Source organism: Suricata suricatta, chromosome 9 (assembly GCF_006229205.1).
Source record: "Suricata suricatta isolate VVHF042 chromosome 9, meerkat_22Aug2017_6uvM2_HiC, whole genome shotgun sequence".
Lineage (NCBI taxonomy): Eukaryota > Metazoa > Chordata > Mammalia > Carnivora > Herpestidae > Suricata > Suricata suricatta.
The window spans coordinates 32,398,659-32,410,874 of NC_043708.1; the positions used below are offsets into that span (position 1 = coordinate 32,398,659).

Here is a 12,216-nt window from a genome sequence, read left to right on the forward strand (position 1 = left end):
GTGGGGGCGGGGAGCGGCGGCGCAGGAGAGCGCCCCGAGTCCCGGCGCGGGAGGAGGAGCGAGAGAGAGCCGGGGAGACGGCGCTCCTGGCCGCACCTGCACCCGGCGGGCGGCCGGCCGGCCCTGCCCTGCCCTTGCCCGCAGCTTCGGCCCCGCACCGGTAGGTGCCCCGGAAGCCCGCGGAGAGGCCTTTCTGCCGCCCGGAGAGGTGGCGGCGCGGAGGCACCAGCGCCGACTGCGGGGGGCCCAGGGATGGTGCGGTGACCCCAGGGATGGTGCGGTGACTAGAAGACCGGGCGACGGGGCGACCGGGCTGGGGGTGCTGCCGGATCCTGCTTCCTCTTTGCTTTCGGTTTCGAAGCGGCTGCCCCGGCTAGGGAGCCAGCCGCAGATCGGAAGGTGCGCCGGGGCTTGGATTCCCTGCGGGGGATGGGCGCACAAGGGGGCGTGTTGGGGAAGGGGGTGCATGTTGGCAACTTTCCCCGCCTGAAACAAAGGGGTATCGGGGAGGTGCGAGGGGAAGGGGCCAGCCGGGGATGTCCGGTCCCGGAAGGCTGACATCCCCCTTCCTCCGGGTAGAGAGCACCTCCGAGGCCGCCTCGGGAGTGCGGAGGCGGGGCGCCAGTTTGAGTGGAAGCTAGGGTGCCAGGGCATGGGAATGGGAAACACCGACCCTTCTGAATTTGAGGCTGAGGACTTTGCTGAAAGGATGAAACCGTGCCTAGATGACCCTGCCGCCTTCTCCCGAGGGTGCATGGAAAAACTGGGTGATGGTGGACTGCACACCTAGGTGTCCTCCCTTCTCCGAGTCCGTGCCCAGGGGCCCCCAGCCCAGCCCCCTGGCCGCCAGCTCTCCGTTTGCCCTCTTTGATTTCCGGTCCTTGGTGGGAAATGCAGGATTGAGATGGGGACCATTAAAGCCCTGTTCATGGCAAGGGCAGGGAGACATTGGCCTCTTTCCCAGGTGTCTTCTTTTCCCTCTTTCTGAGCCCAGTCTGAAGCTGACCCCCTTTCCTTCCTTCCTGGAACTTTCTCTGAGGTTTCCTCGGGGATATGTTTGGTTGCCTCAAGTACAGAGTTTAGGGTGGCAGGTTGTTCTGATAGGGCTTCAAACCCTCCCTGGAGAAAGAGAGCAGGGCCCCAGGGAGCTGTGCCAGTGTAACCTTGGGGACTCTGCTCGCCAATTCTCATGTGTTTTCAGCACCTACTAACAAATGAGCTGTTACGATGGTCTTTAGACTTTGGTCATCAGGAGGCCTGATGCTATTACCAGGAAGAAGGGTGAAGGTGAGGGCTGAATGGCTTCGGCTGGGGGGGGGTGGTATACTGTGTTTCTCTCTATAGAACAAATGGACCAGGATCAAGATCTGTGATCCCTGATCTTGTGTCTCAAGGAACAAGGTGTCTCCAGCCCCACGCTGGCTTGCATTCTGTGACAGGACTGCCCCTCGCCTTTCTTCCTCTCAGAAAGGACAGACTTTTGAGAGTTGCATTTCCCCCCTGGTTGCAAGGCAGAACTACATCTGCTTGCCTGTGGAAACAGAAAGTCCTGGGGGTGGTGGTGGGGGGCTGGACTGTTGGGTGATGCCAGCTCCTGTGAAAGGGCTAATGATACAAGTGGTTGGGTCAGGGGTGGGCCATGATACTCTAGAGACATTGGAGGGGTGGGCTTGGATGAGGTTTGGTCTTCCACCCCAAGGCTTGGTATTTGGGGAGAGAGATGGGTAACTGGTAGGCAATAGGTACTTGGAGGCCAGATGACAAGCTGATTTAGTGTTGACTTTAGCCACTCAAAGGCACTGGAGTAAGGGAGGTTCCAGAACCAATAAGGGGCAGCAGGAGAAAAATGAAGCCCCCTGAGCCATAGATCTGTGGCCCTGGAAGTTGTGGCTGAAGTCAGGTGCTAGACCAGAGAGCACCCACCAGCCCACTTGTAGGGACCTTTCTCCTCTGAGTGGGCAGGGTTGATTATTGCCTAGCCCCCCATTGGATTTATCCCAAGCTACTTATTCAGAGCGGAGAGTAATGATATGGAGGCCTGACCTCCCCACCCGCAATGGTGAGAGAAGGGCTTTTCCATGGACTGCTCCTCAGATGTACTGACAGTAAGATAGGAAAACAATACCCCCCTCCCTCTCTTAAGGTGATGAGTTTTATAGTTTGTAAAGTGATTTAAGAGCCTTTGGTCTTTGAAAATGTTAAATGACTTAGGGAAACTTTTGCTGTGTTTATTTCATTTGTATCAAATTTATATATTGTTTCTAAAGGAAAAGGTGTCATTTTGCAGGAAAGGGCTAAATTACAGCTTTTGTGATAGAGAAAACTCAGTGTTGGTTTAAAAGTGTTTTTAATCAGAAGCACACAGGCCGCAAGTGTTTTTCTGTCTCTGCTCTCCAGGTATCTTTGAGCTCCTTCCTAGTAGGATTTTTCCTGGCTAGACAGTGTCCAGCCTGGACATCAGTGAAAGTCCCCTTCCAAGCTCTGAGAAGGGTCTCCGATTATGTTGGGGACACTGATGTTATAAGTTGAGATCTGGGCACGGGCGGTAAAGCGAAGCCGTTTGGTCTTATCAGAGACCGTATCAGATCTGGCTGTCCTTGAGAGAAGGGAAATCTAACCCTTGCCCAGCCTGGCCGTTTTCAAATTTATATCCCTTTACTTTCCTCCTAGCTCCTCCTCTCACTCCCAATTTATAGACAAGGGCGGTTTGGGTTTTCTTTTTCTTTTCTTTCCTTTTTTTTTCCTTTTATTGAAGGCACATTCCTTTTAAGGTGTGGTAATATCTGACTTGGCAAACTCTCAGCTCCCTTTGTGGTAACACCTGGCTAAGGAGGGAAAATCAGAAGGGAGTCTGATGTTCCGAACAGGAAGAAATGTAGCCTTTCTGGTCAGGTCTTCTGCTTTCTCCACCACTTCCTCTCAGAAATCAGAGGCGTTGTATTTGAAAAGTAAAGTGTGAGCGGATTTCTGGGAAAGGGCTGGGAGGCAATACTTTTGGTTATGGTTTCCCTTGAGGAAAACTGAGTCACACTGAGAGTTAGCACAGTGGCTGTGATGTGTGTGAATATCTGTGTTGGGCAAGTTTTCCTTTCCTGGGATCTAGTGGTATTTTAGGCTCAAGTACTGGAGGAGACCCTAATAAGTTTATAGTTTTTCATTCTGAGATGAAGATGCATTGATGAAGTTTAGGTACCCATGTGTTTGGTTTCCGATGTACATGTGCCTCCCTCAGACTTTGCACTGTGGGGTGCTCCAGGCTGCTGTGATTTAAGGAAAAGGAAGTGGCTTTTACCCCTGCAACTCACATCCATAGATAGAGCTGAAGCTGAATAAGTAATATCTCATTCCCAGATAAAAAGGAGGACCTGCTCCCTTCCCTGTGCTCACACCCATCCTGCAGGTGTGGGCTCTCATTCTCCTCCACCCTAAGGCTGTCCTCAATGTTCATTTTAACATCAGTCGTTTTATATATAAATTTAGTGGGGTTGAGGTCACAAAGTGGTATTGGTCCCCTGCTCCTTCAAAAGATGGCTCTGAAAGGTAACTTTTCTACCCTCCTCTGATGTTGGTGCTTCTATCTTTGGGGTTGGTCACAGTCCTCTCTGGCGATTTGAGGAGTAACCAAAGTTATTGCCAATTTCTGAACATCCAGCTCCCCATTATCCTTTACTCTACTGGCTCCCCGACAGAGGATTTGATATCCTCTTGGCTCCAGCGTGACGGGTGTTGTAGAAGGGACAGCATCCTTGACATTACGGCCAACAGTCTACATGGGCAACACTTGGGTCTCAGTGCTCCTTCCTGCTGCTCCATCCCTTAGAAGCACGGCAGTTTACAAAAAAAAAAAAAAAAAAAAAAAAAAAAAAAAAAAAAAGACTTGTATTATCAAATCCCAACCTAACGTAGGGAGATCTAATAGGTCAGGAGGCATCATCCGAGAGCACTTGCTGCCATTCCTTTCTACGCTGGAAGCCCCACCTTCAGAACACACTGGATTAGCCATTCCTGACTGCTTTCGCCATTGGACTTGAATGACGAACGCATTCTAGTTGGTTCATTCATTCATTGTTTCTTTTCAGTCTTTAAGAGGCAACCCGTCACATGAGTTTCTGGAATAGTCTGTTTCCATCAGAAAGGTCACTCACCCTGAATTTTCATAAGGCCTTGATACCAAGCCCTGAGCATCTAGGGATGCCAGCCAAGAAGGAGATTGAAGAGCCACAAAGAGAGGATTCTTTTCTGGACTTCTGAAGGGTGATTCATGCTTCGAGATAAAATGTGCTTCCTGGGCTCCACAGTTTCAGTGCTTGCACAGTCACTGGAGGGACAGGCCCTGGTGCAGCAAGAAGCCCACCTTAGAGACAATGATCGCTGTTCTTTGGAGCAATGGCAAGGGCCTATTTTTAGCCCTATCTTCTTTTTTATAGCTTGCCTTGGCCAAATCCCATTCTAGTCTGTAGGTTCCCCCTCCCTCTCATTCCCAATCAAAGAGGCCTTTCTGAAGCCAGGGATGAGGCAGCTTACTTTCAACTACCCGCTTAAACATGGACGCAAACTCTTGTCAGCACTGGATAACACCAGGAGCAGCTTCAGAATTTTGTTTTGTAATTGTGTTTTTGCCTAACAAGGAGATGAGTTTCCTACGCTGACCTATAGATGCCTTAAGGCTTTCATAGAGCCTGCACCATTTTCTAGTACATGGTGAGTGCTTGTTAAGTCATCAGCCGTGGTACTTGGATGTGATCAGATACTCAGATTTCTAGGTCATTGGGCAATGACGTCATTTGTGCAGGAGCCGATGATTGGCAAAGGCTTCCAGAATCAGGAAGTTTTGGATCCCTTGCTGACTTTGGATAGCTGATTACAGCCCCCTGAGCCTTAATTCCACAAATGGAGCTTCAGCTGACTTCAGTGATCACAACAACGATAACAGTGTCAGCCGCCACAGAGCGAAGGCATACTGTACGCCAGGCATTGGGCTAAGCACTTGACATATGTTCTCTTTTTCTCACAGCATTGAGATAGCTACTATTAATTATCCCCATTTTATAGCTGGAAAAACTGAGGCTCTGAAAGATAAAGTGGTTGCACAAGTCACACAGCCAGCAAGTGTCCAAACTGGGATTTGAACGGAAATCAGTCTGATTGATTCTATTGTGTTCTATAACCTTGGATCAAAGGATGGAACAAACGTTGAGGAGAAGGTAAATGTGGGGATAGTGTTAGTAAGATATAAGGAGAGCTGATGTGGAGTAAACACAGCTAGTTAAAAGGAGACGGAAGTACAGATTCTTATTTGAAAAACAACATCCCAGTGAACATTCAGGAAGGAGAGAGATGTTAGTACCCTGCACTGAGGAAGTAGACCAGATGGCCTGGGAGTTACTATAAGGGGAACAGACTTTCTGCTTGGCATAGGAATATATCTCATAAACCCCATTTTGTTATGATGCCAAAATTGTTCTCTAGCTTAACAGACTCTCTGGGCAGCATTTTCTATCACCCTACTGCCACTCGTCATAATAGCTTATCTTTGCAGATGCTCAACTTTAGACCACATCCTCCAACCTAGTTTCTGGACCTTCCCCTGCTCATCATTATAGTCCAGACCTGATTATGACTCTGGGGTCCCAGGTTACTCTGCAAAGTGTACCAAGCATTGGACTATCTTGTTCTTCTGAGAAAGTATTTGTGGCCACAGATTACTCCCTTCAGAGTGACCAGCTACCTCATTGAGGTGGTTCTCTTCATTTTCATCCTTGTTTGTTCTAGGCATGTTAATTTTTTTTAAGTTTATTTATTTTTGAGAAAGAGGGAGAGAGAGATTTGGGGAGGGGCAGAGAGAGAGGCGAGAAAGAGAATCCCAAGCATACTTCACACTGTCAGCATGGAGCCCAATGCGGGGCTTGATCTCACAAACCAGGAGATCATGACCTGAGCCAAAATCAAGAGTTGGACACTTAACTGATTGAGCCACCCAGGTGCCCCCCATGCAAGCTAATTTGAACTCTTCTATCATTTCGAGGTGTTTGTGGAAGAGGAATGACGGTTGAGGCAGTGGCCTGCTTACCCCTCTTTGAGAATTAGCATGATGATATGTAATGGAACATGTTAGGAGTCGGGGCATTGCATTCTCTCGGCTCAGCGACTCTGGGCACATGGCATGAGTGCTTTGGCCTCTCGTTTCCTTATACGTAAAATGAAAATGTTGGAAGAGAAATTCAGTAATATGTCTTCCAGCAATAATGCTGGCTGAGCCAGTAGAGTGTGGGGAATTTGGTCCTTTCTCAGGAAATAACTCAGCTGGTCTGGAATTGTAGGAAGTCAGAGCTGGGAGAACAGAGGTGGGGTTGAAGGAGAAAGAAGCCAAAATGGAAATGAAGGGACAAAGTCAAAGCTGGAGCAAGTCCCTTCTTGTGAAGTGGTCAGATCATTCCTCCTTTGACTATTTAAGTCAGGCAGCTGAGACGTGGCATCTCTTTACCCTGTATGCACCATCCCCTAAACTGAGGGGAGCATCCCTTGTGTTTGGTCTTAAACTTCACACTCCCCTCATCCTCCAATTGCCCCAGGTGAAGGCAGCAGGGAAGTTGTGTACTGGTGTATGTTTCCCATTCTACACTTGGATTTGGCAGACTCCAGGGCCTGGTTCAACCCAGGATCCCCCTTAAGGCTCCAGGACGTAGGGACTTTTGCTGATGCTTTCCAGGTGACTCAGTGTTAGTGAGAACATGCCTCCTCCTACTGCCCTTACTCTGCCTGGAAGCCCAGCATAGGAACTTGGGGAGTCACAGCCTTTATCTTCATGGAATTGAGCCATCTCAATTTCCCACTGAACAAAGCCATTTGTCCAAGGGCCCTTGGATTCTGCTATCCATTGGTACATCATCTATTTTTATTTAATCGTATTCAAGGTTAAGGACCTTGTTCCCAGACCAAACCAGTAAGCCCTTTAAACCAATCTTTTCTGTTCCTGACTGCCTTGCTTTCCCCTCTAACTCCTTACTGCCCCTATACTAGTTACTTCCAGTGGTGGTTACCATACCACTGGGAATGTGAGAGATGATTGTAGTTGATACAGGGACAAAACATTTCATTTTAATAGCTGTGCTTCTAATGCATGTAAAGAAGCAGGATTTATTGGGAGTGTACTTACAGAATGACTTTATTTTGTCCTCCACCGTAGTTTTATGCTTATTCAGGGGGATTCATTCTTTCCCAGCCCTGGGATGAAAACTCAGTCAGATCCCATAACTTTCTTGGGTCATTCTTGGGCAGTAGAAGGTCCTGAACTCACTTTAAGTCACAAAATGCAGTTTCAAATCGGTACTTAATATGTTCAGTCCATTGTCACTGGGCTGGGAGGGACAGGAAAGGGCTCACTTAGCCAGTACTGCTGTCTGCTGGCTTCCAGCTTCCTGGACAGACCAGGTATTCTCTCTTATGGCCATGTTCATGGGTTTCTCAGAGACTTCTCCCACACCAATTGCTGGGATCAGTCACTTCCAGTTGTCTTGAAAAGAACAAATTATCTTCTCTATTCCAGATCGTTGTTTTTTCCATACCTCCTAAAACCTGGTGATTTACCTCCAGGCTTGTCCAGCCAAGGTCCTGCAGTCTGTCCAACTAGCCCTCTTGGACAAGACCTGCTCTGGTCTCGTGCCAGCCTCCTCTTGCATGTGGACCCATTATCCAGAAGAAAAACTTTGCGTCCTTTGGTGCAGTGAAGCCAGTAGGCTGAACCCCCAGCTCAGCCGTCTGCCTTGGCTCCTCTGATAGCAAATGGCCAGCCTCTGTCTCTCGCCTTGGGTGCGCTGGGTGGTGATCAGATGCTGGTCCTGTGCCAGGCAGATGCCCTCCCACTTGCAGGGTCAGACATCTAGCTCCCTGAGTCATTCTGTTGAAGCCCCTCTCACAGGCTTGGAAGTGTCAGACTTGTCATCCTCAGTGCCTTAGTTAGGACTTTAGATTCAACCTCCCGATATATGTGTATCGTCCAAACCATAACGGTCACAAGAAGCCCATGACTTCATAGATACTATTGCTCAAGGTAAGGCTGCAGTACATATTAAAGGAAAATTTAACCTAAATAAAAATGCCTAACAACAGCTAACACTCACTGAGTACTTCTAACGCAGGGTACTGTTTTCGGTACCATAAACATGCTCTTTCATTTAACAGTCATGGGAGAAACACTTACATTATTTCTATTCTACAAATGAGTGAACTGAACAAAAGAGAGGTCAAGCAGCTTGTCCAAGGTCACATGGTTGGCATCAGAGCCCGATTCAGATGGAAAGAATCTAAGCCCAGAGCATGCTCTTTTAAACCACTGCACTCTGTCTGCCCACAAGGGTGGTGGGCAGTCATGGCAAGTCATGAGGTGTAAAGCAAATGGTTGCCAAATACTGCCTTAGGGACCAAAGCGTATGTTCTTCATTCTGGCATTCAGGGTCTCCATGCACTGCCTTTACTTTCCCAGTAGCGCCTTCTATCCCCTTTACAGGAGGCCTATACCGTTGCATGGCTACCCTGCCCATATATTCTTTTCCTGCCCAGAGAGCCCTCTGCCTTTCTGCCTCCCCAAATCAAAGTCCTTTTTCAAAGTCAGATCTCATCTTTGCTGCAAAGGTTTATTTGACCCAAACCACTTCAGCTGGGATCTTTTACTCTCCTTGGAATTTCATCACAAAGCTGGCAATTTATTATGTGCTTTTCTGCAGAGAGCAGTGGAGGGAAGTTAGCAAACCCAGATTCTGATCTGTGCCGTTAAATGCCTGTTGCTAACTTTGCTAACTTATGCAAGACCTGAGACCTCTCTGAACCTTGGTTTCAACATTTTTTCCTCCAAATTTTTATTTACCTTCCACTTAGTTAACATACAGTGCAATATTAGTTTTAGGTGTAGAGTTTAGTGACTCACCACTTAATACAATGCCCAGGGCTCATCACAAGTGTTCTCCTTAATACTCATCACTCATTTAACCCATCCCCCTTCCCACCCACTGATGGTTTCAACCTTTTTAAACTGGGTGTGGATAACCTCCCTTCAGTTTTCCATATACCATAATTTGTTTGCATTGTCCCCACGAACCTTGCAAGCTTTTGAGGGCTGGGCATGTGTCTTGTATGTCTTTTTACCTCCTAGGACTCTGCCCAGGGTTTTACACACAAAATGGACTTACTATTAGTTGATTGACTGATGGGAAATGCTGCTGTAAGTCTGTTCTGTGAGCTTGATTGACTTTTAGAAATCACCTTCTGGGTGATCACCAGTAAGGACTTTGCAGTGTTCTGTTCTGCATAAGTTTTAACAAAAGCATGGGTCCAATCTGCTGCATTTTATCTTCGAGAGACCTAATGTAATGCCATTAGGGCCCCCACTCCTTTACCTGCAATTTGAGAATCCAGAGCATTCTAAAACCGAAAACTTTAACTCCTGTAATGGCAAAACTTGATCTGACTTATCTGCTGTTGAGAGTGTGACTGTTCATAGATCTGACCACAAAAATGTTAATATGTTTACTTGGGGGTGCTGCCCCAGACCCTGCTGTGGGGATTACGTAATGCCGGTTGTGTTCTATGCTACTTCTTGGAAAATCTAAGATTCTGAACTCTGAATTTGGAAAACGGTGTGTGGTGCTGTGTGGTGTTTGTCCGCAGAGGTGCTCTTGGCATTCTGGGTGGGACTGGCCTTTGTTATGCAAGACTCTTCTAACATCGGAGAACCTCACATTGCCTTTGCCTCTGGCCTTGCCCTCATCCTAGCCCTGATTCCAACAGGACAGCCCATGCTGTTCACCAATTTGACTTTTTTTAAAATACTGCATTACAACTGGTGACCATCTTGATTTGTAAGTGTTTTTAGCACCATCTGGAAGTTTGTGTCTGAGGCAAGGGCCTTTCTTGCCTCACTTGCCTCACCTACATACCTGCATGACTCCTGAACCAAGAACACTTTCCTCTTCCCACTTCCCAGTCTCTGGCATGAACTGGTGTGTCCTCAAAATGGGAGCTACCTACTGGGTGTTTGCAGCTCATTTCAATATCTGACGCCCTGTTGGCTGAATCATCTGTGCGGAGACCCTTGTAAACTGGTTCCTGGATGCACTTACTACATCTGGATGTTTCTTTGGAGTCCAAGCAAGCCTGGTCCCCCTACTTCCTTCTAGGAAGTGATACAGCTTCTCATGTGAGACTCAATCTACTTGTTAATCCCTACATCTGCTTTGACCTGACATGAAAAAAAAATATATATATATGCTCCTGGAAAAGCATGAAAACAATAGAAAGATGTACAGCGATGGAATCTAAAGTGTTCCATTGTGTGTGTGTTTTTTAAAGTAATCCTTGTCCCCAACGTGGAACTCGAACTCAGGACCCCAAGATCAATAGTCACATGCTCTACTGATTGAGCCAGCCAGGTGCCACTCCATTGTGTTTTATCTATTTATTCATTTATTTATTTTTGGTGAGGAAGCTGAGAAGTGATGGAGCTGTGAGTGTTTGTAGAAGAGCCAGGCTCAGAAAGCCTTGTTTCTGGACTTTCCATTGGCACTTTGAGCTGGCAGCCTGCTCCCTTCCTTTCTTCCCAGGCCCTGGGTGTCCTCAGATTGGGGAGGACTCATGAATCAGTTAGCTATCCCCTCTTGATTGAAAGACATCTTTTATTTTTAAGCCCTTTGTCCCTATTTGGCAGTGATGGGCATGCTTATGGGAATTTAGGCCACATGCCCCTCTCCCCTGTTCAATAACCATCCCTCTCAGAATCTGAGCCCTAAGTATTTCAGGTCTGCCTTTTAACCTATTGGAGGTCCTCTGAGATCATTTCTCTATCCCTTTTCCTGTCCGTGATTCCTCACAATATAGCATTTTCCATAAATATCCTTAAGCATCCTTTTACATACTGTTTACCCATCTTCTCATCCATTAAGAAGATATTCCCCAGACCAAGCCTGGCACCTATTTCTTTGACTTCTTCTAAATACATCTTTGCCTCCAGACATTGAACCATTTATCATTTCCCTGGCCCCTATAGATGACTTGTGGTCTTTTACCTATTGTCACTATGCTGGAAAGTGCTGAGATGTAGCATAATTTAAATTAATTATGGAGATGAAATTTCCCAGAGGTGCCCAATTGAATACTTTTCTTCTTATGCCCCATCAGCTGACCACATTTTCTACATACACATCACTCAGGATCCTCATGTCAATATGTGTAACAGACCATTGAGTGTCTTCAGTGGGATTTATCTTTTGAAGCCACCCTAATTCTATTCACCCCTTAATTCCCCTTGGCCCTGCAGTTTCTCTTGCTTCTACGGGCACACGATCTGGAATGGTGCTCCCTTTTTACCTACCAATTATTTATAATGCCTTCTGATTACCCTGAATAAAATTCCTAAGTAATATGACCCACATATATACATGTTTAAAAAAACTAATATAATGCCCTAATTGTAATGTAACAAAAATAAAGGAAAAGTTAGTTATAATACAATGTCATGTATTCTAGTACGTAATTGCTTGGGCATGCCTGCATGGAAAACAGAAGGAAGAAGTCAGATGCTTGAAACTGTACATAGAATCACTCAGAATATAACAGCCACAAATACCCACAGGATCCAGGTGTGTTGTGTGGGTGACTCAGATACCAGGAGAGGTGCTGTTGAGGTTGATGTGATTTTCCCAGATGGTCACCCACTCTAGGTAATGTAATACAAAGCATAGTATCCCTTCAAACTGCAGTGTGATGGCATTCCCAGACAATTCGGTGTCTGTTAAAACCATGCAGAAAAGTCACCGTCAGTCCTGCTTTCTTAATAGCTCTTGAATCTTAACTAATTTGAGTTGGCTGCTTGACCCTTGTCAGCGTTCAGGATTACGACCTCTACTTACTGTTTGGGCTGGAATAAGATCTTTAGAGTCCCTTAGCACTCATGGGCTTATGGTCCTATAAATAATTACACATAAATCAATATAATTTTAAGTTGTAGAGTCATGTTTTTAGAAACAGCAGAATTTATTGGTGCACCAAAGCCACAATAATTTCTTCTTGACTCTCTCTATTTTTCTCTCCTTTCAAATAGTTTTCTTTGCTGCTCATCATGGCTGGCACCTACATACGTGTGTACAGGCCAGTTGGGCAGTTCAGGGCCATGTAGAATGGCAGCTTCCTGTGGCCCGGGGCTGGACCTTTGCCTCTGTGGCCTTT

The 12,216-nt window shown here is 46.8% G+C and overlaps 1 protein-coding gene across 4 annotated transcripts in view; it reads left to right on the forward strand.

Moving 5' to 3' along the window:
• Positions 1-10: 10 nt before the first annotated feature.
• Positions 11-12,216, forward strand: part of TMEM229B (transmembrane protein 229B) — a 39,868-nt gene continuing 27,662 nt past the window's right edge. For 3 of the 4 annotated variants that reach the window (XM_029951433.1, XM_029951430.1, XM_029951434.1), the window contains exon 1: positions 11-160. The gene's annotated coding sequence lies outside the window, so the exon portion shown is untranslated. The other variant, XM_029951431.1, reaches the window with a different exon arrangement.